This window comes from Coregonus lavaretus (assembly GCF_964263955.1).
Source record: "Coregonus lavaretus genome assembly, chromosome: 38".
Classification (NCBI taxonomy): Eukaryota; Metazoa; Chordata; class Actinopteri; order Salmoniformes; family Salmonidae; genus Coregonus; species Coregonus lavaretus.
The window spans coordinates 14,560,323-14,574,477 of record NC_140025.1 but is presented as its reverse complement, the minus strand read 5'-3'; the positions used below and the strand labels follow the sequence as shown (position 1 = coordinate 14,574,477).

The window sequence follows — 14,155 nt, the reverse complement described above, 5'->3', positions numbered from 1 at the left end:
AGGTAGACTTCATTAAAGCTCCAATATATAACTTTTTGGGCGACCTGACTAATTCACATAGAAATGTGAGTTATAGATCTGTAATTGTCATTGAAAGCAAGTCTAAGAGGCGGTAAATCTGTTCTGTGCGCTATATCAATGCTTCCCGTTATTAACTTTTACTTTCAAACAGCGGAAAATGCAATAGTTTTGGTTATGGGAGAGATATTTCACAGCGGTATTCAACTCTTACCCTACAAGGTCCGGAGCCTACTGGTTTTCTGTTCTACCTGATAATGTATTGGTCTTCACAAAGTTCACTGCTTCAGTGTTATGAGATATTTTTGTCAGATGTTACTATGGTATACTGAAGTATAATTACAAGCATTACATAAGTGTCAAAGGCTTTTATTGACAATTACATGAAGTTTATGCAAAGAGTCAATATTTGCAGTGTTGACCCTTCTTTTTCAAGACCTCTGCAATCCGCCCTGGCATGCTGTCAATTAACTTCTGGGCCACATCCTGACTGATGGCAGCCCATTCTTGCATAATCAATGCTTGGAGTTTGTCAGAATTTGTGGGTTTTTGTTTGTCCACCCGCCTGTTGAGGATCGACCACAAGTTCTCAATGGGATTAAGGTCTGGGGAGTTTCCTAGCCATGGACCCAAAATGTTGATGTTTTGTTCACCGAGCCACTTAGTTATCACTTTTGCCTTATGGCAAGGTGCTCCATCATGCTGGAAAAGGCATTGGTCGTCACCAAACTGTTATTGGATGGTTGGGAGAAGATGCTCTTGGAGGATGTGTTGGTACCATTCTTTATTCATGGCTGTGTTCTTAGGCAAAATTGTGAGTGAGGCCACTCCCTTGGCTGAGAAGCAACCCCACACATGAATGGTCTCAGGATGCTTTACTGTTGGCATGACACACGACTGAAGGTAGCGCTCACCTTGTCTTCTCCGGACAAGGTGTTTTCCGGATCCCCCAAACAATAGGAAAAATGACTTCCTCAGCAGTCAAATCCCTGTACCTTTTGCAGAATATTAGTCTGTCCCTGATGTTTTTCCTGGAGAGAAGTGGCTTATTTGCTGCCCTTCTTGACACCAGGCCATCCTCCAAAAGTCTTCGCCTCACTGTGCGTGCAGATGCACTCACATCTGCCGGCTGCCATTCCTGAGCAAGCTCTGCACTGGTGGTGCCCCGATCCCGCAGCTGAATCAACTTTAGGAGACGGTCCTGGCGCTTGCTGGACTTTCTTGGGCACCCTGACGCCTTCTTCACAACTGAACCTCTCTCCTTGAAGTTCTTGATGATCCGAAAAATTGTTGATTTAGGTGCAATCTTACTAGCAGCAATATCCTTGCCTGTGAAGCCCTTTTTGTGCAAAGCAATGACGGCACGTGTTTCCTTGCAGGTAACCATGGTTAACAGAGGAAGAACAATGATTTCAAGCACCACCCTCCTTTTAAAGCTTCCAGTCTGTTATGCTAACTCAATCAGCATGACAGAGTGATCTCCAGCCTTGTCCTCGTCAACACTCTCACCTGTGTTAACGAGAGAATCCCTGACATGATGACAGCTGGTCCTTTTGTGGCAGGGCTGAAATGCAGTGGAAATGTTTTTTGGGGGATTAAGTTCATTTTCATGGCAAAGAGGGACTTTGCAATCAATTGCAATTCATCTGATCACTCTTCATGACATTCTGGAGTATATGCAAATTGCCATCATCAAAACTGAAGCAGCAGACTTTGTGTAAATTAGTATTTGTGTCATTTTCAAAACTTTTGACCACGACTGTATAGTTGCTTGTTTTGTCACATACACTGAAATTAGGCGAACTATTCCAATTTTTGCAACAAGGAAATGACAGAGCGATTTTTGCATAGTGCACATCAGTTGTATAGACCAGGTAGAATGACTAGGTTATTTCTATGGTATAAACAGTGCTATTGCAGGTATTGAATCTGGTCCCGAGTTAAAAGCTCCTATTTGCGTTCCTCCATGCCTAAGCTGAACAAAGCAATTATTTGCTTCTAATTGAAAGTTGTGTAACATACAAGCCAGTGTTAAAATACTGACTTCTGTATATTTATCCCAAGCCTTTCCATCTGCTTTGACAAAGTGAGATGATATCATATGATTCAATCTACAGCCTAATCAAGTGTTGAAAGGCTTAATTACAGGCTCTACCTTGCCCTTCAAAGGAATCATTAACAGCTCATCTCTTTGATACAAAAACAAGCACCAAGGTGAGGCAATCTTCAATCCCTCTAAAAAAAACGTTAACATGTGCCAAGCGAATATTAGCCTATGTCTTAATACAGAATTCACTAGTTATGTGACATTTTTCAAGGAAAACCAGAGGCTTAAAAAAATCTGAAGCTTTGCACTTGCCCAACCATTTAAACAGAAGGTGATTGTATTAGGCTATACTGCAGTGTTAGCCTAAGTCAGTTCGAGCCGAGCACAGTGGCCAAGCATAGTGAGTGGGTGACACAGAGAGAGGGGGGCAGTGGTGTGTGTGTACTGTGTACAGGCCGTGAGGAGCAGGACCCCTTTAATCAGAAAGACATAGTGTTCTGCAGCTCTGGGCGAAACCATCAACGAGCCCACCTCCGTCCCATTCCTCCAGCCCTGCCCAATGACGCGGTCCCAGCGATTTCTCTTATAATATAATAATATGCCATTTAGCAGACGCTTTTATCCAAAGCGACTTAAAGTCATGTGTGCATACATTTTTACGTATGGGTGGTCCCGGGGATCGAACCCACGACCCTGGCGTTACAAGCGCCATGCTCTACCAATTGAGCTACAGAGGACCAGCAGCAGAGCATGCCACTGGAGCAAAGCTCATTTCCAGCAGATTTATACTCCCCAAGAGCTGCAGCAAAGGCACTTGAAAGAGCTCTTTATAAAGGCAAGGAAGCCAGCGGCTCACCTATGCTAACTGCAGTCCCAATGGCCATTTGATAGTCATGACAATAAGCTAAGCAGTGAGGTGAACAGAAACAGAAACCCAATATCACCTCAATTAAAACTGCCAGTCTGTCCTCCATCTTAATCACACTTCTGCATTACCAAGGGGATAAGAAAGAGTGTTTTATGTTTTTATGGCACCAACCATAATGTTACCTGTACCTGAGCCAAATTCCTTAGAGTATACTGTAGAGACTGTGGACTAAGGTTGTAATTACATAGTACACTAAACTCTCTTCAGAACCTGGACCGTTTCCAAGGGGATTTCTGGGTGTTTGAATACATCTCCTAGGTTGTAAGAGAAGCACTCTTTCAGATCTACTACAAGGACTGCAGCCAAGGCAGTATTGAGCAACCCAATCACTGAGCTATAGGAAGTTAGGAACACATACTGAGCTAGCTCTCACAGTGGAAAGTGTTTTCATACTTATCCACAAAGGACACTTCACGTATCTCACCATGGTCACAAAATCTGTTAATTGATACATTTTCACATTTGTAGTTATATTGTAGTAACATTGCTTTGTGTTAAATAAATAAATAAAACAATTGATAGCAAATTATTCAAATATAACTAGTCAAAAGACCATCAAAAGATATAGGCTGTACATAACATATGGAGATATGGATTATTTTTTAAATGGGAGCTACAACTGCTGAAACTAGGCTATAAAATTCAGTGTCAACCAGAGACATGTATTTTAGATTCGTACAGATTAACCATACTCATTCGATTTGATTGGGGGGGAAAGGTTTAATATCTCTAGCTAGCTAGAAACCTTTCAAATATAAATTCTAGCGACATAGCCAGTAGTGTCCCTTCGATCATATCATGCCCAAGGATGGAATTCAAAAGAATGTTAGCTATTCTTTTCCTCGGGTGAATGAAAGACAATAAATCGATGCAAACAGAGCTATGATTTTGTGTTATCATGAAACAAAAGACATCTGTTGACAGCAAAACCTGCCCTGCCTGGTTTGTTATTGTTGCTGCAATAACTGTCAATGACAGGTAGGCTATAACATGGCTAACTAGCTACTCTCATCTGACCGGCGCGCACTGATATAATCAACAACAGACAATTTTAGGAAGTGGCCACTATGATTTAGGGCTAACAAGGAAGCCGGTAGATTTGCACGTCAACGGTTTTAAGCTACCAGGTTAGCTGACTCGCTGACAAGCTAACCACTGTATTGTTATGATAGGTCATATGGATTATTAGAAACATTTGGGCTCTGCAATACGCAATTCTTTGCTAGCTCGCGCTAGCTGTCACAGGCAGCAGTTTCTCGGCTAGCCAGCTAGCTAGCTAGCTTGCTACTCAGGGAGCTAACAATAACATTACTGTAATGGCTGTTAACGAGAGAGTTATCTGACATGAAACGCGAACAAACTTGTCATTGAATAGCTAGCTACTGTAGCTATCAGTCTGGCTTTCTGGTCATCCTTCCGTCATTGAGCAGCACTTCTAAAACCGCAATGACAAGTCGCTCGTACTGTAGTACGATTGGGAGAATACTGCGTCTCTGCAATGAAAATGCTATGTTGTGAAATCATATTACAGCTTACCTTTCGGATAGTAGAGTGCTCCAAATTGACTTAAGGGCTCTGGTTTTGTTTTATGCTGATATGATAACAGATGCTACAGGATTCCGTATGAATGGACAGTTACTGTAGCTTGCTATGGTTTTCCTCTCTAGCGCTCGAGCCTTTTCTTTCGCTCTGCCACTTCCAGCACCTTGTCCTAACGCAAAGGCTATTTAGGGATCCTCTGAATGTTGACATCCCCTCGAAAACCGAAAAATAATTTTAAAAGCAATATCTACTTTTATGGGAAAATGATAAGCATCCATTATTTACATTTGACATCGGTGCTATTTTATTCATATTTAGAACCATATTTATTTTATATTTCATATACACCAGAATAGCGATTATGTACCAATTGCATGTGTCATACAAGGAATTGCGGGCCTAAAGAGATCACAAATAGGGGAAAACAATATACATATACTATTTATGTGGTAAATAATTCCATGACAACTGAAACTATATTATTTTCAGTTTTCTTGCTTTCATGATATGTTCATTATAAGTAGCCCAATCTACACAGCAGCCAAATCCCTAGGCTGCGTAAGGTCATATGACAACAAAAATCACCATTCTCCCTTAAAAATGTGAACGAAAGAAAAAAAGAAAAGCTTAGTGATTGCTGCCATCTGCTGGTCTTTTGTATGCTGAAAGTAAGCGTCAGTCACCGTCATTCACTTCACACTTATGTCACACACACCGGGTGCTACGTTGGGTGCGACGCTTGATTCGGAAATGATCATCTATTTTGGTTGATAGAGTTGAAAGAAATCAAATAAAGCCTGCAGGTGTGGGCCTAATGCTTTTTAACTTGTTATAATGAGTCAATGTCTTATAAGGCTTGCAATATATTATGCCTCTCTACGTATCATGAAATATCACCTTACTCAAAATGGACAGCATTTAGTCAGGATCATTATGAGATGATTATGATAAGACATTATTAGGGAGTCATACATGCTCTTTATGACAAGTCTTGCATTGCATTATAACTGCATCATAATGCATGAAAACCTTTAAGTAAAGTGTTACCAAAGAGTTTAATCTAATCCAAACTAAGTGTAAAGTAGAGCACCTGTCCCCTGGTAGCTACCTGCAGGTTAACCTGTAGGAAACTGGGTCCCATTGGAATGCTAATGCTACTATGGCCACTGACCATCTCTGCTGCATATTCCCCCTCAATGCAATAATGAATGATGGCTGTATGACTCATAGCTCAGAGCCTCAGCCACATTCACTGAACAACTCACGCAGAAGGCACATAATAATTTGACATGGTTTGTTCCATCCTCTGTGAAAGCTGAGCAAATCATGTTGCTCCTCAACATAGAAATATAATCTATTAATCTCCTAGTCATGATCTTATTATCTAGTAATTCTATGCCAGTCGGGGGTTGATTGACTGTATCAGAGTTGATTGTAATTGTAACGAAATTGGGTCAATTCAGAAAAGCAAATGATAGGCCTACTATGATCATCGTCCTTTTGTGCGGTAGACATGGTACCTATATTGTGCATTATTTTTCACCAGAGCCCTGATCAAAAGTAGTGCACTATGTAGGGAATTGGGTGCCATTTGGGACACACACATGATTGTGACCATTTTACTTTTCATCACGAGATGTAAACAAACAATGTAAAAAATTATAATAATTGAGTTAATAGAGCCGCATACAAACATGGTCTCTTTTTTGCTTTCTTGAGTAAGGCAGCTCTAAAATGCAGGTGTTTCAGCCTAGCTCAGTGCTTTCTGTGGTGGTGGGGCAGCCAGCGGAAAATATGGAGCGTAGGGGTTGGTATTGTTCTCTAGTTGACGCCGTGATTGGCTCAGTGTTCTGTCACTCATGGGTACACTGCGTCACCGCAAAATCTACGGGGAGAGCTCGAAAATAGAGTTACATTAGAAGTGCCCATCCAAGAAGGCTCAAGGTCATTGGACACAGATAAAATTACGTCAAATCCTGTTATATCTACCGTAGCTTTGATTGGACTGATCATGTCAACATTATACTTTCAAAATCTTAGCTAGCAAGCTAGCAGTCATCATCATGAATCAAGTCGACAATCTACTGGCAAATCCTTTTCAATCCTTGTCATATGAAGATAAATTATGAATAGAAATTATAGATAAAACGTATTGGTGCTCATCAGCCATTGGACATAAACATTACACATCAAGTTGGAAATCACAAATTCAATAATGAGTGGTTTGGAAGGAATCAGTGGCTAACTGCAAGCATTGCAAAGCAATCACTAGCCTGCTATTCAGTGGAGTGGGTGTGTGGTCCAAGTCTGGGTTTAAGGGTCTCTTTTCCAAGCTTAACAGTATAAACATTCAATATTGGCCATGCTGTCAATCCAGCATGACTTCTGCCACGCTCAAAACAACTGGAAACTCGGAACTGGGAAATCTCAGACTTCAGTGAGTTCAAGACAACTGGGAACTTGGAAAAAAACGAGCTCCGAAAGGGAAAATACATTTTGAACAGTCATCCAACTCGGAATTCCAAGTCGGGAACTCAGGCCTCTTTCTAGAGCTCCAACCTGAAGATCACTGACGCCATGATTCTACCTTGTTTTTTTCCGAGTTTCATTTGTCTTGAAAGCACCATAGATCCAGAGAATGCCAGACTTTGATGACAAAGTTTGATGACAAAATTTGCCCACGAAGATCCGCCGTGCCACCTTCCTGTTCCAGTGAGCACAGCACAACAATTTGAGTCCAACAATGTATTGTATGCTGCTGCATAAATAAAGTAAAATGCCAGGGAGATATGTATACTGTAGCTAAGAAAGTAATACCAAGTGTCTCCTGAGTGGCGCAGTGGTCTAAGTCACTGCATCGCAGTGCTAGCTGTGCCACTAGAGATCCTGGTTCGAATCCAGGCTCTGTCGTAGCCGGCCGTGACCGGGAGACCCATGGGGCGGCGCGCAATTGGCCCAGCATCGTCCAGGGTAGGGGAGGGAATGGCCGGCAGGGATGTAGCTCAGTTGATAGAGCATGGCGTTTGCAACGCCAGGGTTGTGGGTTCGATTCCCACAGGGGGTATGAAAAAAAAAATAATAATGTAAGTCGCTCTGGATAAGAGCGTCTGCTAAATGACGTAAGTGTATGTTGTGTTGTAAGCTGTTAGTAGCCCATGTGCCTCACCCTAATAATTTGGTCCCTTTCCCCCTTATAACTTAGCCTACTGTTCTGAATTGGTGGTGCACATGTAACCTATAGCCTGTTTTAGAGAAATGTCATCATCAAATATTGTAAGAGCTTTCATTGTCCGCTTATACAGTATGCCCCCTTTATTTATCCTATGGTTCTGACTTGGTGTACAGGGAGAAAACTGTAAGAACGGCCCATGTTCTTAATTCTGTCGCTGTACATTTCAAAAGTGCTGAACAAACTGTTATATTGACTACGTCCGTCCTAGCTCGCTCATTAATGTCTTAATCGAAATTACGGATTGCCTCTTATCCACTCGTCGTCGTTTGTACATCTCAATTGTCAGTAGAAATCACATTTGTTTAAGCAAGTCAGCCATATCAGCTATGTTTTTTTAAAGGTAGTAAATGAGGCTGAATTAATTGTTTCGCTGCCAGACAAGGCTCCGCTGATAGCCAGGTGTGGTAAGGATTCACTCCATGGTGCTGAAAAGAAAGATCTGCTGTTGGGACAGCTTTATGTAGGCCCTAACAGTTTGTGGGCACCGTTTGTCACCGTTATAGTGCAATTATTGTATTGTTTAGTGTTGTGTTGTGTAGTGGCTTTGCTGGCATGCATCCCAACATTTTTTTTGAGTTTGCCCCACCAAGATTTACATGCACACCACTGGCTACAGTATATATCTTTGACCCTTATCTCTCACTGGTCACAAATATATTACTTCCTTTGGGTGTGGCAAAGAGCAACAGAGACCAATTTAGAACATTTTATCAAATAACATATAAAATAAGTAGTAGCCAGTGCAGTCTGTGAGTAGTGCACACACTGTGGTGAGTACTGCATAAAATCTTAACCTACACTCCATGTATCATAATCAAATGAATGACCTTTATATGGATCTATAGAGAGTGAAAGAGGAGGACAAATGTCTGTTCTTATCTCAATCTGACAGCTTTCCTGCCAACACTACGGCAAAAAGAGAAGAGTCTGTTCTTTTTTTTCTTATTATCCGTCAGCAGTTAGGAAAGCCAGCTCTTTTGAAGTACACATGAAATAGATGATAATATTGCCTAATACAATGGGAGATATCTCACTGTAATATGATGGGGGTTATCTTGACTACTGTGAGGAGACTGAATGTGAATATATCGATAATATAATTTGAATAGAAATTTGATAAAAACATCAAAGTAATGATTTTAAAGTCACACAAAAGAATGACATTGACACTTGAGTGATATTCTCCTGAACCAGACAGTACATTTGACATTTTGGTCATTTAGCAGACGCTCCTATTCAGAGTGACTTACAGCCAGTGCATTCAACAAAGGTAGGTAAGACAACCACATAATCACAGTCATTGCAAGTAAAACCATTCCTTGAAAAAGCAGCTATCAGTGAAATTAGTGCTAGTAAGAAAAGACAAGTGCAAGTTTTAGTGCAAGAAAGACAAGTACAACACTAAGAAATTATAGTTTTTCTATTAGGAGGGGAGCTAGGGGGTTCAACCAAGGTGCTCTTTGAAGAAAACAGACAGTACACACAACTGATAGGTTAATCTGTCTAGCAAAAGCAACTCAGCCTAAGAACAGACCTTAGAAACCCACGCAAAACATACCAAACCCACACACAGGACTAAACAATGGCAGGTCACAGTCAAAGAGAATCACACAAAGCCAGTATAAGCCAGTCACACATGGATTTAGTTTATTGCTTTCTGAACCCTCATCCTCAGGCATTACATCCATGCTGTGAAACGATGCATAAGGCTAAACTATATAGAATGTCATTGCCACATTTGAAGCGGTAGGTCGATTTTCTTGGAATTGCTGTCACCTGCGTGGTTGAACGATTAAAGTTAAATAACAACCTTGTAAACCTGCCATGACTTGCCTGTGGACTTTTTGTCTGTTTTATAAATATTTCAGGCATTTACTGTCTGTGGTGTGTGTAAACAGGCACCAATATAGGGGAAGAGGCGGGAGAGGCGTCCTAAATCCCACAAATCCTTTAAACATCCATGGAAGTGAGGAGAGGAGAGAGGAGGAAGGGATGAGAGAAGGTCTGCTGTGGAGAGATAAAGAGGCAATATGCATTGGCAGCCTTGGAGAAGAGTGCAGTGGACACATGCCCGCAGGGGGGAGGGCAATGTACAGTGTTACAAATTCCCTGCTGGTGACTCTTAGCACACCATCTCATTCGTACAGCCCTCTCAGAGACAAGCTCTGTAACCTTCTAACTTTGACAGAAGGCTACCATCCCCCCACTGGAGCCAAGCAGGCCAGGGGGGTCGTAACTGGCCCTTCACACCTAGGGCCCTAGTTACCGATTATTTGCTAGGGGTTATGGTTACCAGGGGCCTTATCACACCGTGGGGTCAGCCAATCACAGGCAGTCAGCTTGGGTCCCAGATCCCCAACCATCAGTCTCCCTCAAGCAGTGACAGAGAGCAACATCTCTGTCTCTGCCCATAAACAAGTGGACTCAATAGCATCTCTTTGGACTTGTGGGATGGTGTGCATGCATAAAAGTGACTTAGCAACATAGCCAGCAGGGGATGGCTCCGGTCAGATATATCGCCTACCATCACCTCCCCATTGCCACATGGTGGACTGCAACAAGCGGACATGTGGGAGAGGTGGAAGCAGGAGTGCAAGATGATGTTCATGTCATTCCTACAGCAGCGCTATCCTGAGCTGTTACACCTGGCTTCCCAGTGCTTAGGGCAATACAGGGCGGCCCCAATGTTGGGGGCGCCACTGGCAGCCCACAGGGAGGTTCTACTGCCTCCTACGCTCTATATAGCAAAGCAGGAACCTCTTCCACCACACCCAGCACCACAGATCCTGCTGTTTTACTGCCCGCCTGTGGCCCAGCGACATCCCGGATGACAGACAGTCCGGTCACAACCTGTGACGGCTCTGCGATCTCCGGGACTAGAACCAGCCCAGTCGCCATCGATGCTCGAGCCAGCACTTCAGCTGACATCCGAGACAGCACCCCCGCCTAGCCAAGGGCCGCAGGCCCCTTTACTAGGCCAGCAGCAGCCCGAAACCCAGCTGACCCAGCAGTCGTCGGCCCTCCAGTCCACCCGGCAGCCGGCAGCACTGGAGTCCTCAGCGGCACCATCTATCCCGCAGACGCCAGTGCAGCAGTCCCCAGTGGACCGACCTGACCTGCCTGCTGCTACACCCAACGAACCATCCAGCCTTGACCTGGGCCCCCCAGTCCACAACTCACACCATCTCCTGAGGTCCCATCCTCTCCTGACCCAGCTACCGCCCTGGGTCCCAGTGTGACAGTCTGTGACACCCCTGTACAGCAATACCCGAGCCCTGAAGCAAGTTTCCAGAACATTTGGAACGGAAATGGCGTTCCACCAAACTGGAAGTCTTCCGACTAGCTTGGAAAGACAATACCATGCAATATCGAAGAGCCCTCACCGCTGCTCGATCAGCCTACTTTTCCAAACTAATTGAGGAGAATAAAAAATATCCAAAATGTATTTTGATACTGTCGCAAAGCTAACTAAAAAGCAACATTCCCCAAGTGAGGATGGCCTTCACTTCAGCAGTGATGAATTCATGAACTTCTTCGACGAAAAGATCATGATCATTAGAAAGCAAATTACTGACTCCTCTTTGAATCTGCGTATTTCTCCAAAACTCGGTTGTCCTGAGTCTGCACAGAACTGCCAGGACCTAGGATAATTGGAGACACTCAAGTTTTTTTATCCTGTATCTCTCGACACATTCACGAAAATAGTAATGGCCTCTAAACCTTCCAGCTGCCTACTGGACCCTATTTTAACTAAACTACTAAAAAAGCTACTTCTTGTGCTTGGCCCTCCTATGTTGAATATAATAAACAACTCCCTATTCTCCGGATGTGTACCAAACTCACTAAAAGTGGCAGTAAAAAAGCCTCTGCTGAAAAAGCCAAACCTTGACCCAGAAAAAAAAAAAAACTTTTGTCCTATATCTAATCTCCCATTCCTCTCAAACATTTTAGAAAAGCTGTTGTTCAGCAACTCACTGCCTTCCTGAAGACAAATAATGTATATGAAACGCTCCAGTCTGGTTTTAGACCCCATCATAGTACTGAGACTGCACTCGTGAAGGTGGTAAATTAGCTTTTAATGGCGTCAGACCATGGCTCTGCATCTGTGCTCGTGCTCCTAGACCTTAGTGCCGCTTTTGACACCTTCAATCACCACATTCATTTGGAGAGATTGGAAACCAAAACTCTTGCCTGGTTTAGATCTTATCTGTCGGAAAGATATCAGTTCGTCTCTGTGGATGGTTTGTCCTCCGACAAATCAATTATACGTTTCGGTGTTCCTCAAGGTTCCGTTTTAGGACCGCTATTGTTTTCACTATATATTCTACCTCATTCAGAAACACAATGTCAACTTTCAGTGCTATGCTGCACATTTCGATGAAACATGGTGAAGCCCCAAACTTGCCTGCCCTGGAAGCCTTTGTTTCAGACATAAGGAAGAGGATGGCGGCAAATGTTTTACTTTTAAACTCGGACAAAACAGAGATGCTAGTTCTAGGTCCCAAGAAACAAAGAGATCTGCTGTTTGATCTGACAATTCATGTTGATGGTTGTACAGTTGTCTCAAATAAAACTGTAAAGGACTTCGACGTTACTGTGGACCCTGATCTCTCTTTTGACGAACATATCAAGAATATTTCAAGGGCAGCTTTTATCCATCTTCGTAACATTGCAAAAATCCAAACACGTTTTGTCCAAAAATGATGCAGAAGAGCTAATCCATGCTTTTGTCACTTTTAGATTAGACTACTGCAATGCTCTACTCTCCGGCTACCCAGATAAAGCACTAAATAAACTTCAGTTAGTGCTAAATACGGCTGCTAGAATCTTGACTAGAACCACAAAATTGTATCATATTACTCTAGCGCTAGCCTCCCTACACTGTCTTCCTGTTAAGGCTAGGGCTGATTTCAAGGTTTTACTGCTAACCTACAAAGCATTACATGGGCTTGCTTCTACTTATCTCTCTGATTTGGTCCTGCCGTACATACCTACACATACGCTACGGTCACTAGACACAGGCCTCCTTATTTTCCCTAGAATTTCTAAGCAAACAGCTGGAGGCAGGGCTTTCTCCTATAGAGCTAAATTTTTATGAAATGGTCTGCCTATCCATGTGAAAGACGCAGACTCGGTCACAACCTTTAAATCTTTACTGAAGACTCTAGGACCATGCCTCAGGACTACCTGGACTACCTGGCCTGATGACTCCTGACTGTCCCCGCCTCCAGTCCACCTGGTCGTGCTGCTTATCCAGTTTCTGCTGTTTTGCCTGTGGCTATGGAACCCTAACCTGCTCACCAGATGTGCTACCTTGTCATGCTGCTGCTCCAGTTTCAACTGTTCTGCCTGCGGCTATCGAACCCTGACCAATTCACCGGATGTGCTACCTTGTCCCGGACCTGCTGTTTTCGACGCTCCCTCTCCCTCTCCCTCTCCCTCCCTCTCTCTCTCCCTCTCTACCATACCTGCTGTCTCGTCCTCTGAATGCTCGGCTGTGAAAAGCCATCTGACATTTACTTCTGGGGTGCTAACCTGTTGCACCCTCTACAACCACTGTGTTTATTATTTGACCCTGCTGGTCATCTATAAACGTTTGAACATCTGGAGGAACAATCTGGCCTTAAATGGCCATGTACTCTTATAATCTCCTCCCGACACAGCCAGAAGAGGACTGGCCACCCCTCAGAACCTGATTCCACTCTAGGTTTCTTCCTAGGTTACTGCCTTTCTAGAGAGTTTTCCTAGCCACCGTGCTTCTACATCTGCATTGCTTGTTCTTTGGGGTTTTAGGCTGGGTTTCTTTAACCCTGGGTCTACCACCGGGGCCTGTTCCAGACCCTCCTCCGGTTCCTGCACTGGGGGGACAACCCGCCGCAGCGGCTGCTATCCTCTGCTCGGGCCTGTGCCGCCTCTGTTGGGGAACCACCATTGCCGGGCCAGCTCTCCTCTGCTGGGGCATGGCCCGCCTCTGTGGGGGACCACCGCCGCCAGCGCCTTTTCTCTTCTGCTGAGTAATGGCCTTCCTCTGTTGGGGTGCCACCCCAGCACTTGACTGGACACCTGTTGCTTCCACAGTGCAGCTGTGGACTAGCCATGCCTTGGAGTACCTGTCACATGGACACTTTCAGCACTCTGCCCCCTGGCTCCTCCTGACCTGCCACTGATGGGCCCAGTGGGCTCCACACTGACATTCCGGCAGGGAACTATTTATTTAGCAAATATGCTGATCATATTTAGGGGTGGCTGTTACGAATTCCCTGTCGGTGACTCTTAGCACACCATCTCATTCTCACAGCCCTCTCAGAGACAAACTCTGTAACTTTATAACTTCGGCAGCAGGCTCCCCTCCCACACGGGAGCCAAGCAGGCCAGGGGCTTGTAAACT

General features: G+C 43.9%; 2 protein-coding genes across 3 annotated transcripts in view; one reads left to right on the top strand and one right to left on the bottom strand.

Annotated features, from left to right (window-relative positions):
• Positions 1–4,687, bottom strand: part of LOC311112502 (coiled-coil domain-containing protein 126-like) — a gene marked incomplete at its 3' end in the record, with an annotated part of 43,091 nt that extends 38,404 nt beyond the window's left edge. The window contains exon 1 of the mRNA XM_084155635.1: positions 4,530–4,687. The remainder of the gene's footprint in view (positions 1–4,529) is intronic.
• Positions 1–14,155, top strand: part of LOC311111964 (uncharacterized protein) — a 426,062-nt gene that overhangs the window by 253,793 nt on the left and 158,114 nt on the right. The window lies entirely within an intron of this gene.